We start from the raw sequence: 14695 nt of genomic DNA on the forward strand, positions 1-14695 counted from the left end.
TGTCTATAACCTCCAGAACTATCAACCAACTGTCCCCTTGGAATCTCTTCTTAGATGTCCCCCAAATCAGAGCACTTCAAACCAGATGTATTCAAAATCAAACAAATGATTTTTCACTCCAAATCTTATCTTCTTCTATATACTAAATTTTGGTTAGTATTGCCAACATTCAATCAGTGCAAACACAGAAAGGTTGAGGATATTACCTTCTATTCTTATTTTTCCGAGAGTTTTTAATATGAATTAATGTTGACTTGTTTTTAGATGCTTTTTCTGCATCTAATGCAATAATCATATGGTTCTCTTCTTTATTCTGTTAAAATGGTGAATCACATCGACTGATTCTTTTTTTCAAATGCAATATAGTTGATGTACAATTATATGTTAGTTTCAGGTGTACTACATAGTGATTTGACATTTGCATACATTATGAAGTTGTCCCCACAATAAGTCTAGTAACCATCTGTCCCCATGCAAAGTTATTACAATATTATTGACCATATTCCTTGTGCTGTATATTACATCCCCATGGCTTATTTATTTATAACTGGAGGTCGGTACCTCTTAATCTCCTTAATCTATTTAACTCAACTCCCACCCCTCTCTCCTCTGGCAACCACCTGTTTGTTCTTTTTATCTGTGAGTCTCTTTTCATTTTGCTTCATTTGTTTGTGTTGTTTTTTAGATTCAATGTATAAGTGATATCATACAGTATTTGTCTTTCCCTGTCTGACTTATTTCACTTAGCATAATACCCTCTAGGTCTATTCATGGTGTTGCAAATTGCAAAATTTCTTTTATTTTAATGGGTGACTAATATTTCATTGTATATAATACATCTTCTTTGTCCATTCATCTATTGATGGACACTTAGGTTGCTTCCATGTCTTGGCTATTGTAAATAATACTGCTATGAACACAGGGTGCGTATTTTTTCAGATAGTGTTTTTATTTTCTTGATTTGCACTTATTCAGCTACATGTACGGAGCTGGTCTCTTTTTCATCTTGTGGTCAGCAGCTTTTAATCAGGGGCTAATTATTCTTAGTTAATGGTAACAGGGACATTTAATATATGGATCTGGCTTTTTTTAGCATTCTTCCCTATTTAACAATACATTCCAGAGTGGAAGATTTCCACTCCTGCTCACACCCCAGGCTTGGGGTAGAGGGATGACCTGAAGTTATGCTCCCTTATAGAAAAACCACCAACATAGACATAAGACTAGCTGAAAACTTGAATATATGACATAAATTTATGGACCTCACCTTCCCATTCTTTAAAATTAGCTGGAAGGATTGGGTGACTTCTAAGAACTATTTTAGAGCTGTTGTCTATCCATTAATGGCCCTGGAATTCATGACTCCACTCAGCAAATACTCTTGAATCATTTAATTTGTGTCAAGTCATATCCTAGACTCTGAGATAAAAAAATTAAAGATATTGTCTCTACTTGTTGGTAACTGTGGTAGATTGTATTATTATTCAGCAAATATCCACTTTCCCCTTCAACCGTTTTGTCTAAGGAGGGTACTTCCCTGTCCCATTCATGTTGGGCATGGACAGTTGTTGGAGGAGGTCATTGAGAGGATGTGATCACTAGTTAACCTATGAGCAGAATCCAGGCAACCAGAGGCTCCTCAACCCCCTCTTTTGTCCCTGGAATGTGCATTCTGCCCACCAGTCCCACAGTGGGAGCCATTTTCAAGATGCAGCCTCGAGAGAGCAATGTGTTGTTGAGACCACCTGGATGGTATATGTGACTGAATGCAGTGAAAGACTTTATATAAACTCTTAAGATTTTTGTGGACAGATGTGGAGATTGACTCATCTTGCAGCCACCTATAACAAGCTTCCTGTGTAAGTTCCCTTGCTTATTAAACCTGCTGCCTATTAATCTGGGTAGCCTCCCTCATTTTTTGGTTTATCCTGTTCTCCAGGTACAGGGGCCAGTTTGTGTACCCATATCAGTGAAATGTGAACTGACCTGAAGTACACAAGCTTTAAATATCATCCATTATTCAAAGAGAACCACTGCCCTCTAGCTGGACACCAGAACTAGAGCACATGGAGCATTACTGACCCTGAGCCAGATGACCCTGGTGAACCCAGCCAAGGCACAGTCAACGCTCAGACCTAAGAGAGAGAAATAAATATTTGTTATTGTAAGCCATGAGATTTTCTGTTTGTTTCTAGCTGCAGCGTAAGCTGGCTAATACAACAGTTTATAATCTAGTAGGGAGACATATCATCTTCCCATAAATAATTTTAATGTAATGTGAAAAGATTTTTCGTATGTAAAGCCTTTAAAGATCTTAATCTAGACTAGTTTACTACTTCATTATTTTATTTAATTCCTGCAATCATGCTATTATGCTTTACTTCTTCTTTATATCTGAAGAACTTGAGACTCAAAGAAGATGCATTATTTCCCTCAAATTTACCCAGTTAGAGTGGGTAGAGCTTTGATTCAAATCTAGGACCTCTGAATTTTTAATTCAAACTCTGAGTTCATGTTATGTATCATTCTCTTACCTCTGGCATAAGTGTTTTGGTAGTTATGTAGTCAGTCAGGTTTTTACATGCGGGCTCTTAGAGAAATTAACAATGGCTGATTTAGGTCAAAAGATATTTATTTTTAAAAAGCTGGAGATCTCAAATAACCAATGAACAAGCTAAACAACCAAGCCCAGAGCAGCCTGGATCAGTACTCTAAATCATCCCCAGAACTAAATTTTTTCTACAAAGCACTAGGTGCAGTAAGTTGGACCAGGACACCACAGCATCAGACACTGAATGCTATTGCTGTTACTAGCTCCGCAGGCATACTGCCCTTGAAATTTTGATCTTGTTGCAAACAAGCCTGCAGCCACGACCAAAGAGAATTCTCCATGACATCCTCTTCTTCGTGTTCTTTGCTCCAGAAGCAAAGTCTGGGACAGTGATGATTTTTAACTTAAGGACCTAGGTCCCAGGATTTTCAGCTTTATTCATACAAGAGGGAATTTCTCAAATTCCCAAATAAGTAAATATTTCTGATTAAAGGGATCTAAAATATTGACAAATAAATGCTTAGATGAATAAAAAATAGAACTATTTTTACAAATGTTCTTCTTGAAGCTGCAAGGTAGGACAGGCTACCCTGTGTGTGCCTTCCTTTCCTTCTGGGATATTAGGTGGCTTAGGGCTCTTACCTAAGCTGGAGTCGCTAGAGCGAGGCTGGATATGGGAGATGTAAATTTCACCTGTGCTTAGAAACATGGAGTAAAGCGTAAATCTGTTCTAAGGGAGGAGAGCTTGGGAAACAAACGGACTGTCTAAAAGCATCAAATTGAAGCAGAGAGGCTGGATGTTTAATCCATAACTTAAGGCAAAATATTTTATAGTGTGCCAGCCTTTTCTAGATGTCTGGGCCACCTGTGTGTTTGCAAAGACATTTGTTAAGGTAATATATATATACAGATACCTAAGATCATTTAAAGGTGGTTTTAAAATATTCTGTGTTGACTTTCAAACTTGGTCTTCTTTTATATGTTATAAATGGACATCCTAAATTATTGGAAAGCACAAGCATAAGATATTTAAAGGAGTGTGTTCTACTATATATAAAATAGATAACGATAAGGACCTACTGTATAGCACAGGGAACCCTACTCGATACTCTGTAATGGCCTATATAGGAAAAGAATCTAAAAAAAGAGTGGATATATATATATATGTATATATCTATAACTGATTTATTTTGCTCTACACCTGAAGCTAACACAACATTGTTAATCAACTATACTCAAATAAAAATTATAAGAAAACAAACAAGAAAAACCAAGTGCTTTTGTGAAATCCATGCAGATAGAGACAATGTCTGTGGTTTATTGTTATTCCCAGTATCTAAAAGAGCACTCAATAAATATTTGTCAAATAAATGAATGAAATAAATAAATGAGTAAATAGATTTAAAAAAAAGAGTGTATTAACTTGCTTTGGCTGGGATTCTAGCATGGGAAAAAGGCATGACCATGGATGGAAACATAATTATATGCAGAGGCTAATAGGTAATTGTTTTAAGTAGGTGATAATAAACAGCCTTGGTAACCCACGCACCTATGGTCAACTAATCTATGACAAAGGAGACAAGGATATACGATGGAGAAAAGACAGTCTCTTCAATAAGTGGTGCTGGGAAAACTGGACAGCTACATGTAAAAGAATGAAATTAGAACACTCCCTAACACCATACACAAAAATAAACTCAAAATGGATTAGAGACCTAAATGTATGACTGGACAGTATAAAACTCTTAGAGGAAAACATAACAAGAACACTCTTTGACATAAATCACAGCAAGATCTTTTTCGACCCACCTCCCAGAGTAATGGAAATAAAAACAAAAATAAACAAATGGGAGCTAATGAAACTTAAAAGCTTTTGCACAGCAAAAGAAACTATAAACAAGATGAGATGACAACCCTCAGAATAGGAGAAAATATTTGCAAACGAATCAACAGACCAGGATTAATCTCCAAAATATATAAACAGCTCATGCAGGTCAATATTAAAGAAACAAACAACCCAATCCAAAAATGGGCAGAAGACCTAAGTAGACATTTCTCCAAAGAAGACATACAGATGGCCAAGAGATACATGATAAGTTGCTCAACATCACTAATTATTAGAGAAATGCAAATCAAAACTACAATAAGGTGTCACCTCAGACCAGTTAGAATGGGCATCATCAGAAAATCTACAAACAACAAATATTAGAGAGGGTGTGGAGAAAAGGGAACCCTCTTGCACTGTTGGTGGGAATGTAAACTGATACAGCCACTATGGAGAACAGTATGGAGGTTCCATAAAGAACTAAAAATAAAATTACCATAGGACCCAGCAATTCCACTACTGGGAATATACCCAGAGAAAACCATAATTCAAAAAGACACATGCACCCCAATGTTCATTGCAGCACTATTTACAATAGCCATGTCATGGAAGCAACCTATATGCCCAATGACAGACAAATGGATAAAGAAGAAGTGGTACATATATATGATGGAATATTACTCAGCCATAAAAAGGAACAAAATTGGGACATTTGTAGAGACATGGATGGACCTAGAGACTGTCATACAGAGTGAAGTAAGTCAGAAAGAGAAAAACAAATATCATATATTAACACATATATGTGGAATCTAGAAAAATGGTAAAGATGAATTGGTTTGCAAGGCAGAAATAGAGACACAGATGTAGAGAACAAACGTATGGACACCAAGGGGGGAAAGTGGTGGGGGGGTGGGTGAGTGGGATGAATTGGGAGATTGGGATTGACATATATACACTAATATGTATAAAATAGATAAGTAATAAGAATCTGCTGTATAATAAATAAATAAAATTCAAAAAACAAAAAACAAAACAAAACAAACAAAAAAAGAGCCTTGGTGTAGTGTTGTTTTTTTTTCCATTATCTTGTGCTTGGGTTTTTCCTCTCTGGTTGGTAGGAATACACACACATCCAGCCTCTGTGAGGTCTGTGGGTTGTCCCCTCCAATCCTCTTAGTGGTTCTTTGTTTGGCCTCGGATGGTTCCCTCACATACGTGAGCTGATCAATACTCAGCCACAGACTAGAGGAGGGCCCTCTGCTGGTTACCCTCTCAGACTCTTCTCCCCCTGTGCAGGTCTCTCCTCATCAGTACAAGGCCCGGTGAACTCCAGCTGGCTTGATATCTCTGGATTCCCAACTCTGTTTCCTCAGCCCTGGGAGACTGCCAGTCTTCACTTGAGTTTTCCTCTCTTTCCCAGGCCAGAAATTTTTATCCCGGCTGTAAACTGGGCCCACCTCATTTATTTTCCCTCTCTCAGTAATCACTGTCCTACCCTGCCTGGGATCCAATGTCTGAAGGGCTATTGTTTTATTTAGTTTGTCTGTTTTTTTTGTTGTCTCACAGAGTCCCTGTTACTCCTTGGCCCCAAACAGAATGTAATTGTAATTGTACAGATAATCTGTGTTATTATCTTTAACAACAACAACAAAAAGTGTGTGTTTTAAAAATACATTGTTGTTGTTTCTTCAAAGCTGTAATTAAATTGATGTGCTTCTTGATGGCATTTTAGACTTGTGAAAATACATTGTATGCAGCAGTGAAAAAATATAATTGATGATTATGCCCAAAGGCAATGTGTGATTAAGGATTTTATAACATTTTTAGTTATCTAAGTATAGACACCCCCCACCATCACCCTTAAAAGTTGCAATATGGGCAAATTTCACACAGTTGGCTTTATTTGGCAAATGTTTCTAGGGATGCTTGGTGTATGAGAGTAAGTCTCTGTCTATATTACATAAAATAGAAAGAATAGCCTTATGATTTTTGTCTTTCTCTCAGCCAGTAAAATAGTTTCTGAAAAAGTACTTAACTTTATAGCCTCAATTTCTTTTTAAAAAATTTTTATTGAAATATAGTTGATTTACAATGTTGTGTTAGTTTCAAGTGAACTCCAGCAAAGTGATTCAGATATATATATGTGTGTGTGTAAATGTATATATATATATATATATATATATTCTTTTTCAGATTCTTTTCCATTATAGGTTATTACAAGATATTGAGTAGAGTTCTCTGTGCTGTACAGTAGGTCCTTGTTGGTTATCTATTTTATATATAGTAGTGTGTATATTTTAATCCCAAACTCCTAATTTATCCCTCCCCTCCCTTCCCCTTTGGTAACCATAAGTTTGTTTTCTATGACTGTGAATCTAATTCAGTTTTTAAAATAAGTTTATTTGTATCATTTTTTAATATTCTACATACAAACGATATCATGTGATTTCACATGTCTGGCTTACTTCATTTAGTATGAGAATCTCTAGGTCCATCCATGTTGCTGTAAATGGCATTATTTCATTTTTTCTTATTAGCCTCAACTTCTTAAGTTTAATTAAGATATTACTTATAGATTATATCTCCAGCCTCATTGTATATCTACCAAGGGCAGACAACCTTGATTACTCCATTCACCACACCTTTAGAATTATTTTGATCATTGTCTAATGGATCAGAGATTATCACTGCATATTTTAGCTCAGTATGAAGGTTAAGAACTTCCCTTTAGTGAGACAATCATAACATAGTATTGAAATAAACTTTATTCAATTTAATAACATTAAATTTTTAAGAATTTTTGACTGAATAACAGCTGCAATCTAGAAAGAAAGTTATGTAGGGAGCAAACAGTGAGGAGTCCTGTCATGGGCTTATGTAATTTCTGCTACTCTGGGTCTTAGTGACAGCATCTTAGTCTCCTAGAATAATTTTACAACAGAGTAGACAGGTATAGAAAGATTGGGTCACTTCAGTTTTTACAGGAAATTGGGGAACACCTGGAGTTTCAATACACAGATATTTTTCTCCTGGTTATCTATATCATTTTCCCAGAGAAAGGATGCTTTGAGGGGCCAGTTACCCTTAACAAAGAATCAATGTCTTGAGATGGTACCAAAGGATACACTTTCATTATTTCACACTCTTGGAAGAAGGGAAGTTTGACTCTTTGGGCTACAAGTAACAGAAACAATGGCTACTTAAAGGACATTGCATATAATGGGATGAGACAATCAATAGCAGCCATAAACCCAGTGCACATTTCCACTTCTTTTTGCCTACCGTATGCATTCTCATACCTCCACTGACTGGCTTCCCCTGTGTGTAGTCTATGAAGAAGAAGACAGCATTCCACAACTGACTTCATATGCTACAAGTCACTCAAAGGTAAGGACGGATTGGCAGTCCCAATTCTTAATTCCCAGAGGAGAGAATATGAGTAGCCAGCTTGGTCAGGAGTTCACTTATGGTCAAGTGGGGGATTGCATTACTGTAAAGAGCCCATTCTTACCGATTATTATCTGCAGAGGGAGCAGGTCCCAGAGAAGGAAAAATCATTGTGAAAAAAATGTCTAAGCATCTATGAACTGAGATGTGTTCATGGAAAGGGAGGAGAAGGGGATATATTATCAATTTGAAAAGTTAATATCATGAGGATGCTGTGCAGTAAAAAAAAAAAAAAAAAAAAAAAAATCTGTTAAATGTGATTTGGGGTTAAGAATCTGAGAATTCTTTAAAGTCCTCAGACTGGACTGTATTATCCAGACTGCTAAGCCCCTCTCAACACTCACCCCTTCACTGACTGAAATCAGAGAGCCTCTCTGCTGATGAAATGTTGTGGTTTGGCAGCAACTAATCTGTATATCATACACTGGGGGTTCTCAATCTTGAATTCAAATTGTCTGGCATTAAGCTTGTCTGGTTTTATGCTAAGATCTCATGCCTCTAGTGACATTGATAATCTTACCAACTGTAGCATGCTCCGTACCAATCTTCTTTCTTTCCTTGAACTTCTGCACCTTTGAGCTGTTATTAGAGAAACTGAAGGCCAATCTATTCCTTGATAAAATGGAACAGGTTTGACAAGTGGGTAAAGGAACAGTTGTCTCGCGATGTAGTATCAGTGAGAGGTTCCTATACTCCTTCCCTCCCAGTCTATCTTCACTTTTTTGTTTTTTGGTTGTCTGAATGAGCTAGGCTTTCTGCAGTTTAAATGAAAGCTTTCACCTTTGCTACCCAACAAATACTACAGCAGGTAATACTTCAAACTTTTAGTGATATTTATACTTTCATATAAGGAAAGTGTCTGAGAACAGGCTCCTTTAAGTGTAAGGCAGAGATACCACTAAGAAAGGAGAAGTCACTAGCACTGAAGGTCCACAAACAGCTACCACCTCCTCTACCCATCTATGTGCATCTGTGTACACATACTCAGCCCTCCCTGCTATGGATGGTTTTAACAGTCTATTCTCACAATCTATTCTCCTAACATATGTACCAGATCTCATCTGCTCTTGCTGAATCAGGAAGGTTCCTCTGATTTATCTCCCTTCTTTTTTGTTGATCATCAATTTCTCTCTCCCTGTTGGGTGGTTCCTATGAACACATACGCAGGCTCTCATTTTTCCCATCTTAAAACCAAAACAAAATAAAACAATCACTCTCATTTTAACCTCCAGCTACTCTCCAATTTCTCTGCTTATGTTTTCATCAAAACTTGAAGTCACCTATTTTTATGCCAGTTTTTCTCTTTTCATCATTTAATCTCTTCTGTTTCTTTGACAGATACAATGATTAAAAATAAAAAAAGAAGTTAATACTGTCAGCATAAAAACTTTTTAATCAGATTCAAAACTTCATATAGAAAAACATTTTTACATAAACACTAGCATTTTTTCTATAAAACACCATGTTTCCACCAAATTATAAAACCTGATATGATTTTGAAAAAAAATGAAGGAAAACACCACAGAGATGGTCCTCAGAAGCAAAAATTTAAATTGCTTTAATTCCCCTGATCACTCTATGACATATTTGTGGTATCATCCAAATCTTGATTAAAGTTCTTACTAATGCATTATGATAAAAACAAAGATAAAACAAATTTGAAAACCATGATTTTTGTATTGCCTTACAAAGCCTGAATATCCAAAGGAGATCTGTAAAGTCAATTTTTATAAATTTATCTATTCCATGTGCAATGGAGAAGGATTTTATTCTTTATTCAAATTTTTTTAGGTTCAGGTCTCTGCATTGTAGCAGTTTCATGATTTTATTAAATGTTTTTATTAGCTAAAATATGAAGCACTCACATTTAAATGAAAGTGGGAAGGTTATATACTATTATAGGAAAAGCTTCAGACTGGAAGGCATATCTGTCCCTTTCCAAATGTTAGACCTTGGGACCCAGTCGTTCAAGTGCTCTGGTGCTGTAGTTTGGAAATACAGATGATTGTTGTGAGGATTAAGATAATGGCAAAGAGTTTTCTAACACAAAACTAAAGTATATTTCAACTAACTATAATGTAATAGCTGAAACGCAGTTCAAAGCCAAATAATTATTTTATCTATTTTACTTTCCAGCATAACTCAAAAAATTGAGAACAGAGAAATACACAATGAAACTCAACTTCACCATACAGGATTTACAAAAATATTTGTGAAAGCTCACATGGATCTATTTATATGAAACAGTTTTAAAGCTAGAGACTTGTTGGATGGAAGTAGCAATATCTAAACATGAACAGTGAGATTAACCAAGATGTTCATGAGTTTTTTAGTTCAATTGTAAAGAACTGAATTCTGGGTCACTATCATGGATGAGAAATTACATCTTAAAAGCTTAAAAAAAAAGAATGTAATAAATTGATGTTGCCTTTAGGGGATAGTGCTCTAATGGACTTGGAGGTTAGTTACTTAGTCGACTTGAAAAATCATTAAATCAAACATTTGATGAAATTTAAAAGATATAAGTCCAACCTTAGTTCTTTTTCATGGAGGAGACAAACGATAAAAACGTTTACATGGTCAAGACCAAACTAAATAGATGGTTTATTTTACCCTCTGTTCCTTGATATATGTGTGGATTTTCAGTCTGATACTTATTCCATCATCAATGTAAACAATGATGTCTGGGCTCTTAACGGGGCTATCGTTAATATTCAATCCATTTTCCAGGTTCAACACTATTAACCCTTCACAGTTGTCCCAATGCTGAGCACTTGGAATCGTAGAAACTCTTTTGTTTTCTGGGATATGTTCGCAAGTTGCCTGTAATGAGGTGAGCAGTTTCTAGCTCACTGCCACCTTACAAAAAACCAGCAGGCCCCTGGGCACAACCCTAGAGAATTTAAATTACAGTTGCTTACATTGGGTGTTAGCTATGATTTTAGGAAGAGAAAGTTTCTGAAGTTTCTGTTTCCTAATTAGTTCATTTTATCTGCCTGTGGCTGCACTGAAAAAACAAAAATTTATGCATTCTAGTTTCCTAATATCTCCCATATGTCATACCTATAAAGAAGAGGGACACCACTGGTTCTCAACAGAGGTACTGTTGACGTTGTGATGTGACAGTTCTTCATCAAGCTAGAATGTCTGGTATGCATTAAGAGTTATTTGGCATCGCTGGCTGTGCTCACTAAATGCCTGCGGCTGTCCCCAGTCATTATGACAATCAAAAACCACCTCCACATATTTCCAAGTGTCCTCTAGGGAGCAAACCACCCCCAGCTGAATAGCTAAACCTCAGAGGAAGGAAAACTAATTTTTTTTTAATGTATCATTTATTATCCTATCCACTTATGAATAATGATTTCTAGGTTATTCACAAGTTATAGCCGAAGTTTCCTACAGTTTAACATTTTTTTTTGATAGTAACTCAGGCTAACAGTTTGTTTTTATTCTACTATGAGCTTAATATAAACTCTAAACTCAAGTTGAATATCTTTTAAATTCTCAGTCTGGGCAAATGAAGTGGCTACCAAGTAGTAAACTGATCTGGCACACACACAAAAACCCAGCTCTGTGATTCAGTTACATAATACTATTCAAATTCTATGTTTCTGACAGGCTTTTGGAATACATAAAAATTGAATTAAAAACATCCCATTGAATGAAATATGCTAAATGCTGTAAGAAGCAAGACACCTTCTTCTGGGATGAGAAAAACTGCTACCAAAAAAGAGTTCTGTCAGTATATGATAAGTGAGCAAGCAAATTCTTTCTTTCTCTTTTTTCTTTTTCTTTCTTCCCCTCCCTTTCTTCTTTCCTCGTTTCATTCCTCCCTTCTCTCCCTCCCTCCTTTCTTCTATTGTCCATCCTTCCTTTCAAAATCCACTTTTCCTAAAGCATGTTTCACACAACTGGAGTTGAAGAACTACGGTGGGCAGGGAGGAGGAGGAAAGTACAATCAGAAAATAAAAAGGGATAAAATGTAGCAAACAAGACAATTTCTAAAGTTTGCAGTCATACTCAAGGTGGTAGAAGCTGCTTGAAATAATTTAAACTGGAACAGGAGCTCAGGTTCGTACTGTGGGTTTTGAAGACCAGGGAGGAATTCATCCCCTGAAAGCAGGTTGCCTTCTCATTCCACTTCCTGCTTCCTGCTGCACCCTCCACAGGAGGGGCCTCCGTTCTCCTGCTTCACTCTCTTGGAGCGCTTCCAGGCCCTCACAGAGAGCAGGAAGTTTGAGTTTTCTGGGATCATTTAAAAGACCATTTTTAAGATGGTGTGTGTCTGTGGATAGTGCCTATATAACTCATTTTCCAATTTTGGGATGAAATTTAATCATTTTTTATGTTTCCTTTCTTAGTAATCTCCAAAAACTTGGAAGGCATTCTTTGATTTAGGAAGATTGAGATTCTCAGAAATTTTACTCTTCTATGTACTGCCACCCATTTCATGACTGAACTTCATGTTACTGCGTTTGGAGTCACTCTGAAACCAGGCATTAAGACATTATGAAAAGACTTAATTGAGTAGAAATATCAATATGTTTGAATATCCAATAGAAGGTATAAACACAAAACAAATTAGTTTCACCCACTCTCTGTATAGCATCCCTTCAAACAGGGGGATTTTTCTAATATACTTGATTCTTTATCCATGGATCAGGAGGTAAAATAGCCAGTTTTATTTGTCAAATGATGTTGGCTAAGGTATTGTCATCTTGGCCACAACCTAAGGAAGAAAGTTATTGCAATAAGAAATGCTGGAGTATTAAGGTCAGTGTTGCTTTTGTTTTTGTTTTTGTAATTGGGATTGGATTGAAGCATAAGTCTTTAACAGCAGTGTGAAGTGACCAAGATGGAAAAGTAGCAGTGGCAAAGGGCTCTTTCATGGAGCTGGCTCCCTAACACTGACCATGGGAAGCAATGATAGTTCTTGCAGTGACCAATAGAACAAGTGACCATGTACTGGTAACTTATAGGGCAATAGTCCCACTCACTCTTCCATTTGAAAAGGATGAATCCAAACTTCAGGTCAGTTGGCTGCAAGATGTTTGTTGTTTTTAGTTTTATCGACTTTTTTAAAAGTCTACATACAAATTTCAAGTAATATATCTGAACAAGATTTACTCTTCTTAAGGTCATTTGAATTCCTCAAAGTTTACATTCAAATCAAAGGTGAGTTTCACTCAAGCTTTGCCTGTGGCACTATTTTACCTTATCTGTCATCACTGTCATCTCTCCCAACTTTCTCTATGGTTTCCCTCCTCCTGGACTTCTAGTCGTTTCTCTCTAAACATCACCTAGGCACTCAGATCTTGAGTGATAGCCCCTGAGTGTATAGTGTCCTTATTTTACAACTTACAAAGACCCAAACTTCTAAGAAATCTTTCTTAATTTCCTTCTCTATCAAAATATCTTGTGTCTCTTTATGGTTTTTGATGCAAGCTACCTAACTGTAACCAAACCTGCTAAATTACTCTTTGGGGATCAAAGGGTCAGCATGTCTCCCTTCCCGGTAACATTTGTATGTTTTAATAGAGGTCACTTGGAGCCATAACACATAAACTTAAATGGAGATGGGACTTCCCTCCCTCAATATCATGGCACATATGCATACCATTGTGGTATTGTGTTGGTCAACAAGGACCAACAGAGGTAATGTACATGGTCCTATTATCCATCTCCATCACTGGAAAACAGTATGGAACACCTGCATTTTTTGATGTATGGTTGTGAAGTTATGGGGAGGGGCTCAGCAAATATATTCATACCCAAGAAAAGCAGACCATTCATTTTCCTTTCATAACATCAACCAGAATCAAGTCTTTGCAAGCCAATTTTGAATTTGAGGCAGATAATGTTTCCTGTATCCTGCCATTATTTTTCTCCCCAGCATGTGCTCAGTGAAGATAAGTCCTGTGAATAATTATCTGACTGCATAAAACCATTAGGCCAGGTTCCAATGAGGTACCACAGCTGTGCTAAGGACTAGATAATACAGAAAAAACAGCACTCAGAGCTTTTCATATCATCTGTCTCCACTATGAATAGTGTAGTGGAGAGAAGACAGAATCCAAAGTGGAGTGTTCCCAACTTCCCTGAGGGTAGACTATGAGACACCAGGGGTATGGGAGCCAGCAAGTGAAGACAGCCAAGAGACTGTTCTAGGCTATGTATCTCCTCAAACCTAGAGCCTGGGATAGTTCTGTCTTTCAGTCTCTCCTCATGCAGAAGGGATGCAATCAAGATGTTACAGTTAACTTTAGCCTCTAAGGTAAATCCCAAATGCAGGATAAGTTCAATGATTCAGAAGCATATACGCTGAAATTCTTTCTCTGGAAGTGATTGTGGAGGGTGAAATCAAACCAAGTCCTTGGAATATGTGCAATTCCTTCCTAGAAAAAGCTGGGAGTTGGCTAACTGCCTGTATTGCCTCCTCTGATCAAACTGTGATGTTTTGTTTATTCAATTAATGCCTTTCCTTCTCATTAGGCTTGCTGCCACAACCAGATGGAGATGTCTCAGTCTGCCAAAAAGATGAGTCTGGCCTCTGTTTGCCTATGTCCTTGAGGCTAGCTTTTTGCTTTCTCTGTTTAATTTTTTAAAAGCTGTCTTAAAGACATGACTTCTGGCTACATTAGAACCAGAGGAAAATATCAGCAAATCCCACTGAGAAGAGTAAGTGAATAGCCTCCAGCATTTGTACCCCAAAGGTCAGATTTGAATCCAAAAGCATTTCTTTTATTTATTTATTTATTTGTTTGTTTGTTTGTTTGTTTGTTTGTTTTTGGCTGCGTTGGGTCTTCGTTGCTGCATGTGAGCTTTCTCCAGTTGTGACGAATGGAGGCTACTCTTCACTGCGGTGCGCG

The sequence above is a fragment of the Balaenoptera acutorostrata genome, chromosome 2 (genome assembly GCF_949987535.1).
Source record: "Balaenoptera acutorostrata chromosome 2, mBalAcu1.1, whole genome shotgun sequence".
NCBI lineage: Eukaryota > Metazoa > Chordata > Mammalia > Artiodactyla > Balaenopteridae > Balaenoptera > Balaenoptera acutorostrata.